The sequence below is a fragment of the Venturia canescens genome, chromosome 2 (assembly GCF_019457755.1).
Source record: "Venturia canescens isolate UGA chromosome 2, ASM1945775v1, whole genome shotgun sequence".
Classification (NCBI taxonomy): Eukaryota; Metazoa; Arthropoda; class Insecta; order Hymenoptera; family Ichneumonidae; genus Venturia; species Venturia canescens.
Genome location: NC_057422.1, coordinates 4779194 through 4791380, shown reverse-complemented (window position 1 = coordinate 4791380; position 12187 = coordinate 4779194).

Here is a 12187-nt window from a genome sequence, read left to right as displayed (position 1 = left end):
GCAATCGAAGGTCGGATCATTTGACAAATTATCGAAAACCGATGTTCAACTTTTCAGCGATAATCATCTCGTTATCTAGCAAAGCTTATTATATCAGAATTTCTACAATTTCAATGCCCTTTTCTTGTATAATTCACCGTTGTCCTTGGATATCCGCAGCGAAAGAAATTAGCCTCGTTAAAATGCTGAATAGAAATTGCTGCACTACTGCATCGGCATAAACCCTCAAAATTTTACAGTCCCGCACCCACGTTTTACGCAGCGATCTTGTTCTGCGATGGCGTATCGTGAAATCCCTGACAAACATGATGCAGATATGCACAATAATATACACGTCGTGGATTGTGATCTCGTAAATTGTAAGACGATTATATTTGCTAGTGAAACAGTCAAATAAATACTCGCGCAATTACCTGTACGGGGTGTCCCGAGTAGCTAATTATATCTGTAAAATAGATTCTTTGCACATAGCGAGGTGTGGGATAATGAAGTAAAAACTCAAAAATATTAACTCTGACGTGTCTTTCTAGGATTCAACTTACGAGTAAGGACTCCCATCGAAATACGAAGCTTCAAGGCGACACTCAAAACTTGACCGATTTTGACGAGATTCGGCGGTGAGACACCCTGTGTATATAACGCACGATAATAAGTATTTGCCGGTGCATACAAGGGATTACACACTAAGAGCCGCAGAGGACATACGAGTTTGCCGCAGTGTTACGCCTGATTGGTTAGTGTTCGAGCGCGTGACTGGAACGCAAATCTATCGGCGACATGCCTTCGAGAACAGAAGCGGGTGTGTTATGGGTTCAGTTGTATGCATTTTAGGCCTTCTCCCTGAAGGCCAGCTTCCACTCTATGCGTGATCTCTCTCAGGCTGGCTCTCGAGCAATTTGACAATGTAATAATGCCTTCCCCATATGTCGATCGAAATTTCTGCCTATTATTCGATCCGCTAGGCTCAGCCGCGATGACGAAATACCGAAATGACCGAGTCACGAAAATTCCCCAATAATAAGGTGGTCATGCATCGCTAAAGCAGTCGGAATAATTTCGAACGTTGAGGAATTTTTATCATTATCTTTCATGCCGTTGCTATATCAAATCAGAACTTCCATTTGCGGACGTGGTGAGTTCACTTCTCAAAGCCCAACTCCTCTCTTCGCTCTACCTTTAGAAGAAGAGAGGCAGAACCATGCCGGATTCTGTATTTAGTGAGCACTTGGAGGCCACTGCCACACACGTGGTGTGTGATGGCTCTGTGCGATCTCTCCCTCGCGGTAACGAGCCGTAATTGCTTGAGCTCTCTGATTTTTTGACCCACATCGTCCAAGAATTCGTTCTCTCTCACTGTCTTTTCTCTTTTCCTCTTTTCTTCCTCCATTTCTTCATTTCTCTTGCTCTCTCTCTCTCTCTCTCTCTCTCTCTCTCTCTCTTGCTATCCGTGCAGTCAGCACTGTGGTCGGAGACTCATTCCTTTCGTACTCCTCTCATTAATCGATGCCAAGCAAAAAACGGTCTACCTCAAAATCTGCAATCTAAGCATTTCTCTGCAGGCCCTCGAGTTTCTTCGATTACCATCCCTTCCTCAAGCACCAAACAGTTTTCATTCCAGCAGATTAATTCATGAGAATATTTTTCCTCAAGTCGAACGCATGCTGATGTAAATAGGACTCGTTTTATTCTGGATTATGAAACGATAGCAATTTCGTTCCGCACCATAAAAGCCCATCGGAATTTCATTCTTTTGATTACGTAATCGCAAGAAAGACGTTTCCAAGGACAAAATATTTACCGTGCAAAATAACCGGCGAGCCAGATGGTCTCGTCCGTGATAACATGCAAAAAAGACTCGTCTGCATGAGAAAGTTCTCGCTTTGATGGTTTCGCGAGCGCGTTCTCAGTTACAAGCTTTTATGGATGCTTGTGCACAGGGAATTCTCGATTCTGCGCCAAGTATTCAATCGAAATAGTTGTTGTTCGATTAGGTTAACGAACTCGTAACGTTGATACACGACTGAATTTTCGGAAAACGGTATTCTATGAATTTACAGGGAGTTTCCATCACACACCGTTTAGGTGGACTCGATTATTTCAATTCATGGAAGTCGTTCTCTTGCTCAACGCAACGGTCCCGTTGGAATGAACTTACGACAACTAGAGAAATGTGAAAGGACAATCCTATCGTACTCGCGTTACGTTGCTCGATTAATTTTCCCAGGTAGCTTGCGTCATCCATGATCCGTGAGCATCCTGAACTGGGAAACATCGACAAAGCTCGAATTTCCGTTATATCCCCAACGGAGATTTCGCACTATGGAATAAGAAGCCTAATCCGAGGACGCGTTTGAGAATCCTCTTACAGAACCGACGCCGATACCCCTCTCTGGGAAATAAGACGATTAGGTCTCAAGTTTCAGAACACAGTTTACGAGCTTATATGTCCCGTGACACTCGGGGGGCGGCGAAAAAAAGTATCACGATATTATCCTACCTCATTTTTTCGAAACCCGGCGCAAAGAACGGGAATCTTTTAGAGAATTTATTCGGGAGATGAGAACTGAATCGAAGAAAAACTTATTGTCGATAAATTCGGATTAATCGGCTTGAGCATTTTAGAAATGAAATTACTAAGATTGCACGCAGAGTTAAAATCGCATGTTGAATAAAAGAACTTCGAAACTGGTCCATCTCGTATATTTCCTTGGAAAATATGCTCGCGTCTCGTGCCTTTTGCGTGTATATACGGTTTATCCATTGAATTTCTTCGGGAACACTCCGAGCAAGTTGAACGCGATCGTGGCAGAGATAGAATTGTACGAGAAAACACGGTGAACTATAATAGAGAAGATCATAACTCTTGAGCAATTTCTACGATAAAATCCTTTGAGATGACTGGAGTCTGACGGAAAGAAAAGGGCAAAGCACGCAAGGTGAAGGGGAATAAAACGAACGTTAAAATGCTCACGTCGGTTTAACGAAACGTGAACACATTGAAAGAAAGTTGTGGCTGGATCCATGCGAATTATTATACTTACGTTTGGTACTAAAATTTAATATCGAGCATTGATCAATACCGAGCCATTAAATGGTTAAATAATCGAGAAGGATGTTGCTGCCCATCAACGGATCGCGATTACTCCGCTTTACTAATACTTTGTAAACGTAATGACCGAGCCAAGAGCGGATATGAGAGCTCGGAGGGATGAACGAAAAATCCTTAGGCGCCGGAGAAGACAGGTGCAATTTTTCGTCCGCCGCTCAAGGTGAACCGGTAGCCACCTGTGGCCACCACAGGTTCATTCTCGAGAGCCTCACGAGAACAGTCTCCAGAGGGAACTCTTGAGAATTCAACGTCCTACGAACGCGAGAGAAACCTACATCGTATCTCCCCTCGACAAGGAGGAAGATGCGAAGGGAACGTGCATGCGACGCAGGAGCAGGAGAGAAAAAGATATCGTTTCGCTCGCCGGAAGCCCAAGCAATACTCCGTCGGATGCTACTGCACGTTCACACCGCACACACGCTCGCGCGTCCTTTGGCCTCTGAAAAGCATTTTATTGAAACTTTTACTTGGGCCATTTTCTCGAGAGACACCGATGCAACTTCTGTCTCAGGAGATCCTGCGAGCTCGCATTTCGTGACACGCTCTCCGAGAGGATTTAAATCACTCGCTCCAGAGACGTATTCAATATCAGGCTGTACTTCACATGTTAACGTCGCAGATTCGTGTATTTCGATACTTTTTAATCCGACCGGAGACGATTAGTAACCTAAGATTCCAACGGGAATCCCCCATAAGGAATAAACTCGCATCTGAAAGAGTGAAAAGTGTTTGGTTGACTAATTCTCGCACGTGTGAAATATATTTATACATAACAACCAAGGAGCCAACCAAGTATAGACTTAGAAAAAAAATGTTTGATTCAATAGCAATTGATGTTATTGGAAGAATTTTCTTCACTTAACTGCTATGTTTTCCGAGAGAATAAATCTGCACATTTTTTTCTTAGTGTAGAGTCTGAGAAAAAGAATCTGCCAGCCCGACAAAACTTTTCTTGGGTGCAACAAATTATTGGGCGAACCAATTCAATCTGCTGGTTCAACAAAACTTTTCAACCAAAATTTGGCGTTATATAAAAATCTGTGTCACAACGCTTCCATACTGATTCTGATTAATTGAACTTTTGTTTTGACTCGAAATAGGTAGTTCTGTACACCACGATTCGTATCAAACAAACAACCGTGTACGGTGAGGAAGCTCTGATTAATTGCACACATTCCTCAGAGATATGTGTATGAAGGTATATGAATAACCTCGTAAATAACAAAACGTTATACATTCCTGAAAAAAAAAGCATGGAAAATATGAATATGAACCGTTAAACTGCATTCAGAAACTGGCTTTCTCGAATACTCCTTCAGGCGATTTATTTAAGCAGATAAAGATCTCTGAATCAGCGATCTAGTTTAAACGATTTTATGTAATTAGGATAATCATGTTGAAATCTTTATTAGAATTTATTTTCAACTTGAAAATCGAATGTACTCGCATGAATATCGCAATTTCAGGATTCGTGTCAATTTTATTCGAGTACTCGATTAAATACTGAAGGCATTTTAATAAAGCGAATAATATTTCACGGTTCGTTCTTCCTGCTCGCTTTGCTACATTCGTGTATTTTCTGCATATTAATTCGTTCATCGCGTACAAGCGTATTGGATGATGAGCCGGGGGATGAATCTATCAAATTACGATTGCGTTTCTTTTTTCATAAACTCGTGCGATGATACCATTGCAGCATACGTTCCAGCTGAATTGAATAAATCATTAATACAGCGGGCCCGTAGTAGTTTTGTGTTTCGTATGATCGGATGGCAGTTGATTTTGCTACTATCCAGAAAAATCTCGGTTCCGTCATAAAACACGAACGACCTGACTCAGATTCTCTTCTTCCATTCTATTCGTTATCGAGCACGAGTACGCAGGAGCTATACGCTAAAATATCTATTCAGTTGCGATTGACTAGCGCACAGCCGATCGTAGTGCCGATCCGAGTGCATAACAGTGCATTGGGGTGAAAATACGCGTTAGTCATGCCTGAATTTGTTGTTTAAGATTTCAAAGGATTCCTTGAGACCGCGTTTCCACAAGGGTGTCCGGTGGTGTGTAGTTATCTCTGACGTTTCAGGATGCCCCCATTTTCGATATCGATATTCTCTGGAGCGTGCGCTTCGCTAACATCATTATGTACATCGATGAGATGTTATTGAGAGAAAAGTATTATTATGATAAAGCGGTAGATGTAACGACACAATAAATTCTCGTATAGTATTTCAATAGCACTAATGTGTAGAGGCGGAATGGTCGTAGCGTGGATTGTACGTTGCATGGAATTTTTGCAATGGACCGTTTTCAGTTATTGCGAACCGGTGGAAATCGTTTGATATTCGCGTGTATCTCGCTTTGGGATATGTGCATATCACGTCGCGAGCTTTCACTCGTCTGTGCAACGTCGTTCCATTTAATTAAGTTTGCATTGTGCACGAGTACGTCTCTGGCAAAAGATCGTTATCGAGACCTTCCGCCACCGCGAAAGAGGCTCTCTGTGTGGTGCGCGAGCGCGCGCGCGCACACCCGTTCGAGATATGATAGAGCTGCTTCGGGGCCTCTCCCTTATCGCGTACGATCGCGGGAGGTAAATGAACGCTCTCTTCTTGGGGCTTCGCTCTATATCTATATCTAGATGCTTTGAGCGTTTTCATGCGCGCCGAGCCTGAGACCCTACATCGCGACAGCTGACTGACAAAGAGGCGTTAGTACACTCGATTTCGTGGGTTAAGTTATACGAACGGCGCCATTTTGTTGGCTTACGAGGAACGTGTGCCCGGAACACTAACGAGATCGAAGCTTTCTCTCTCTCTCTCTCTCTCTTCGTTTGTCTCTCGTGCATTTCCTACCTGCTCTTCATCTTTCTTTCGTTCTCTCTATTTCCCTCTCGTGGTTTCCATGCACTCGGCGAGCCAACGGGCTTTCGTATATTTATATATGCATAAACGAGCTTCGATAAGACGAACGAGAAGGCGCGTACCCACAAATCGCTCGGGCCCCGCCAGGCCCGGAAGTGACCCTCTTCCCGGTCGCTATCGTTCAAAAAATTTGCAACGCGTGCAGAGCTTTCCTGTTGAATGCTTCTACGATTGAAAGACGAACATTCGTGATGTTTGATTTGTGCTTATTAATATTTTTTTTTTCAATGGGATGGATGACTTCGCAATCGGTCGATAATTGTCGACATCTCTATGAGGTAGCTTGTACTTTTGAATTTCTGAGGGATAGAATTTTGTTGCTTCTTAATTATATTCCATCCTGACAATCATTTCACTCGTTAATATTCGATATTTTCATTTTCGTTATTATAATTAAATATACATCGGTCATGATATACACGAAAAATCGTGCTTACAATTGAAATTCATCAGTAAAATAAGCGGAGAAAAATTCATGCGAAAAAATGATTGGTTATGATTTTTCAGTCCAATTGGCCGCGACACCGCAACGAGGAAAAGTCGAGAGAAATTGAACCGCGCATTATTTTATCGGATGATGAACGCGTTTAGCGTTAATCTATTATAATGTATGCATCAATTGCCTGTCAAACGCATTTCCAAGCAGGCTGTGTATACAGAATCCACATGCGCATACTCTGCCACGAACAGCTCGAGTCATGCCCGAGCAAACCGGAGCGAGTGAACAACCACCCTCTGCCAGTTAGCGTTAACGGTTCTCTCGTCGTGCGAGTGCCAAAACCCAGCGATTTTATTCCTGTAACGGGATATTTATGTTAGCCATTTATCGACGGAAAATATGCTTGTGAAAATGCGAGAGTGCGAGCGGTTTTCATTCCAGTTGGGAAAAGAGGGTGTGAAGGGACTCTAAATGGGTTGGCCGATTTGTCCAGCCGTCATACCTTCACTACAGTCCATTTTACACTTTAAAATTGTGATGGAACTTTCTTTTTTTTTTTTCTTTTACCATCAACTAAAGTATACACTTTTTAAATAATAAACTCCAAGCTACTTTGCGAATAAATAAAATCCTCTAATGTTCCCACTGGCGAGAGTCGAGTAATGGCAATTCCAAAATTCATGAACGGCTTTACTAATTAATGAAGACGACCTTGACAGAGATACCGTCGGCATTATTATCGTGAGAATACTTGATGATACATTTTTCAAATCTCAAATAATTATTTGAGTATTGAAGCAAAAAATGAATTTCGCCCACAAGAGTCTGGAATCTTCGAAATAATTCGAGGCACAACTAAGCGCGTTTTTTGCCTTCCAGCATCAACAGAATAATAGTCTATTGATGCAAGTCTTCGAAGTTATATTAGCCATAACTTATTAAACGCAATGTTTTAAGAGCCCTCGTCACGTTAATGGATTTCGTTCCAAGAAGTTGAAGCCGCACGTTTTGTGGCTCCTCGCGGAGCCATACTAGAATCCACCTCGTTTTTCATTTACGTCTAGAGCTTTCTCGAGCGAACCATCGCACACGCGTCACGTCACTCAACCCTTAAAGAGCACCCGGTATGACATGTGCATTTTATCGCCGTTGGTCTCGTACTCAAATGTATACATATATATGCCTTCAACCGTTGTACCACAGCTCTGGAAGATCGGTAGCTAAAAGTTTTCAAGAACGATTTTTCTCGTAAATTGAGAGATGTGGTAACGTCTCGACATCATGGTGTACGACGCTGCAGTTTTTTGCAACCAGGTAGTCCCGGCTGAGAGAGACGAAGACGTTCATTTGCTGAAAAACCTATGTAAAGGTGGTCGAAAAGTCATTTTTCCATGAGAAAAATATCGCCTTTTTATTTTATAGGCCATATATTCTCAGTCAGAATTATCAAAGAATAAAGTTGAATTTAAAAGCAAAATCTTCTTGGATTTTTAGCCCTGATTTAAATCGCTGTTTTTTCTTCTCATTTCACATGTTCGGTTATCCAGCCTTTGTACAGATAAGTCCATAAGCGTGGAGGAGGAAAGTTGGGAAAGTACGCAGAGACAGTGACAATGGGAGGCTGGAAAGACCGTACTCGGTACGTTGTATCTTAGTTGCGAAGGGGTGAGAAATAGCCCGATGAAACTTCGTCCCTTTTTCCTATTTTGCTGTTGTTTGGTGAGTAGAAAACGCTGCGGCGAGCTTAAATTTACGCTCCCTCCTTCGTTTCCTCGGTCACCCTATGTGATGTGTACAGAAACCACGATTCTCTCTGTCCCTTCCTCGCTGTCTTTTTTATTTTATTTTTATTATATCTGAGCAGTGCAAGCGCGTTTATCTCGGCAAAAACTCGTCTACTCGCGGAGAATCAGAGCGTCAGGAGAAGGGTGATGGAGGGGCGGGGGAAACGTGCAAAACATGATGGTGAAAAGTGCCTCTCGATCTATATAACTATACGAGTGTTGTATATCGCGTGTCCTGCTGGGAGGATTTACCGTTTGAAAAAAATGTGTGTCTGTGGGCACTGTGAGATCGAGAACGTGCAGTAAACCATATCGCTAAAGAGTGGGTGAAGATTCGGTCACAAGAGTAGTAGTTTAAAATCTTTCCGCTTGGACTTTCGCGAGAAAAGAACATGAGCACAGAGTTGAGAGTCCAAACGAGACATATACGTGATACTAGCCAATAAAAACGAAACGAGCCAAGTTATCGTTCGTAGTAGAGTTTTCATGAAATAGTTCGTTGGATACATTCGAGGAGAGAATGTGAAAAAAGTGCAAGGGAAAGAGATCCTTCTCCTGGAGCGAAAAGTATTCGAGAAAATGTACGTTAAAACGTTGGAGCGATGAAGCAAGGGGGAGACGATTTGATGGCGAGAGGATGAGAATAAAAATAAATACAGCGAGAAACTTCGTCGTCCATGTTAAAGTTCGAATTCCCTACGCGTATTTTGCTGGCCGAAGCTGCGCACCGATCTTCAGCGATTTGACTGCGGATATTCGGAGTCGATAGCTCCGCTTTAACCCATCATTGATCGATTTCGATCGATTGGTAATGGAACTACAAGAACGGTTGAGCCAGCGAGAAAGATGGAGCGCGACAGGGACAGTGAGAGCAGGAAGCTCCGCGTATATACGTACATAGAAAAGCGCGGGCTTGATGTCGACGTCGGTTTCGGGAGTTAAGTAATTTGTCGTTGCCGATGGCTTGATGTTATCCATCACCGGGCGAGAATTTACGATGTAATAAGACCGCGAACCAACTCCTACGATCTATCTTGAGAGTTTACCCTCCCTCAAGCTCTCACCCGCTCGCTTCTATATTCTCGGTCCATCGAGATTCCTCCGCATTTCCTCTACATCTTTCTACTCAGTTCTTCCTTCCTTTCTCTATCTTTCTCCATTCCGAAGAGAAACTCTTCCTCTTCCGGGTTCATTCCGATACAGCGTACTTCGTTTGCGTGCACTGCATTAACGACCCTCCCAATCCGTACGCCGTTTTATGAATCAAACATATCCGGGGTGCTTCATCCGATTGATTTTTCCCATAATCTAGCAATAAAAGTTCAGACTTGAGGAAATTTTGTCTCATTGCAAGTACACGAGCATCAGAATTTTTTCTAATTGGCGCGCATGGAATAATCAATTCCGAGATATACTCAGAGACCAATCGGTAGTGTGAAAAAGCAAGAGAAAAGCAAGCAAACGATGCTGTTTTTCTTCACAGCCTGACGCTTGGAAAAGAAAGGGCTCAACGTGGACGATTCCCTAGGCAAATAAATTTCGACAGAGCCTTTTTCTTAGTCAGAATTTTCAATGTACCATATCCCGATAGATTGCGAATCTCGGGGCCCTCTCTTAATTAATATATAACGGGTCACCGGGGTGTGTCGTGTGAATCGATGTTTATCTCTTTCGCATTGAGGAAGATATTTGCGACCCACTTGCATGTCGATTGAGTTTGAAAAAAAAGACGTCTCAACGTTATGCGGAGGATGAAACAAATATATATATAAGAGTGCATATCACTATGCAGGAGTCAAGGTGCAATGTACCCATGTACGACACGATCACATTCATCTTTCTTACTCTCATCTATCGGGGGCTTGCGAACACATTCGAAGGAAGCTTCACTCGGAGAGAGGTTCGACGTGCGGCTTGACTTGACTTTTCTTCGTCGCTGGGAGGAAGGGGGTCACGCGAAGACGGGTAAAACCTTCGGATCTACGTATCTGTATGTTTATATATAGATTTATTTTTTTTTCTCCCGGCGCGTCCCGTCGTTCATTTATCCTCGCGAATTTGCACGCCGCATAAATTCTATAATACGATAGACGTCCCGGCGAATGTACCACATGCATAAAATATATTCTTCTACGTAATGCGGAGGAAAGGGGAGGGGGAAAAAAAATATTGGACAAGCCCCGCGTTCACGTAACCGAGCATAAATTCGTTCATTCTACTTCTCTTTGAAGTTTTCGCAATTAACCCACGCGCGGATATATTCATATACAAACGTATCGATAATTCCGTACAGTGACATCGAAAAACACAGGAAAATGTTCGGATGCCTGCGGTGTATATGCGATTCGAATCGTCATGATTAAATTATAAGGGATATTCTGCGTGTAGTTTACAGATAAGAGAAGCGAAGCTCAGAGCTATTATAAAGTGTGCTCGCGGCGTATATACACATCGCGGCGCGGCGTGAACCCACGATGTGACCCTAGTTGGTGCGCGGCGCAGGTTACGAGTCGAAGTGAACAAGTTCCCGAAGCCTTGCGCGAACCGCAGACCGAGAGTAACTATATGAATGATCGCGAAAAATCTCGAGAGAGAGAGAGAGAGAGAAAGAGCTCGAGCGCCGTTTTAAAGGACGTGATTTCCGGGGGTCTCGGCGCCGCGTCCGCGATACAACTTCGGATCTACACATACCTATATGCATTCATAGAGACCCTTAGTATCGGAAGGCTCGGTGCTGTGGACTCTGATGCTGGTAACGAGCAATTATGCAACCAGACGTGCTGTTGTCGTACGATATATACGAGCGATGTATGTGAGGAAAGAGCTCTGGGGCGAATCGAGCAGAGAGAGAGAGAGAGAGAGAGAGAGAGAGAAAAAGTGAGAGAAACAGAACGCGCGAGAGGCTGACAGAGAAATAGAGAAAGACGAAGCGCAGGAGCAAAAAAGACGAAATAAATCTTTCGTTCTTTGACACTCTTTCTCTGGCACTGAAGTACTATATGTACATACATACACATAAACGAATACACACATTATTTACATGCAAGTAGCGCAGTTGTCCCACTTGTCGTTTCTCCCTTCAGCTCTTCCCCTTTCTCCAATGTATAGATATACGTATGCACTCAACTTCCGCGTCATGTTTTCCTATCACCGTGAATCTTAACGCTCATGCGACTATATGCGGGGACCGCGCGGTAACCGATCCACAGACACATCGACGATGCTCTGTGCCACCCGGCATGTGACTTTTATGATAATCATGCATAAATCCCTGATCTCTGACTCGCGTACACTCAACGCTCCAGCAGTTATAAATACATGGAAGCATATTGCGGAATATACGCACTGTCCGGACTCGGTAAGCTTTAGAGTATTATTAGCAGCGAATTAAAAGAAAATGTAGAGATTTTTGTGAGCGGGAAAGCCCTCGATGGAAACGTCAAATCAAGTTTTAGGATGCTGCGAACATTTTTTAATGCGATGGAGCACTACAAGGGGGAGGGTGAGAAAATTAACTTAGTCTTCTGCTAGAGGAAACTTGGGGAAAGACAAGGATTCCGTAAAACTCAACTCGTGTGCTGAGTCAATGCTTTTATGATTCTCAGAAGGTATTTTCTGCGGAGAAACCCGAACGACGTCAACTGGAATTCTGCTATTGCTGTGACAATCTCACTCGGGCTTTTCGTTTTATTGCCAGCTAAACTTCCCAATCATGCATTGTTCCAATGATTATTCCGAGACGCTGCAGACTGACGAAGTAGTCGAGATCGAACACAGAACTGAGAGAATAACTTTTTCAGCCTACTCGTCAGAGTGAGAGGATGAGTCTCATTTTGAGATCACATCGAGGTAAACAGACGCTCATCAGTCTATTCGATATGTAATTGCACCGGAACTCATATCAATAGAATTATACGATTCTCCTTCGTAC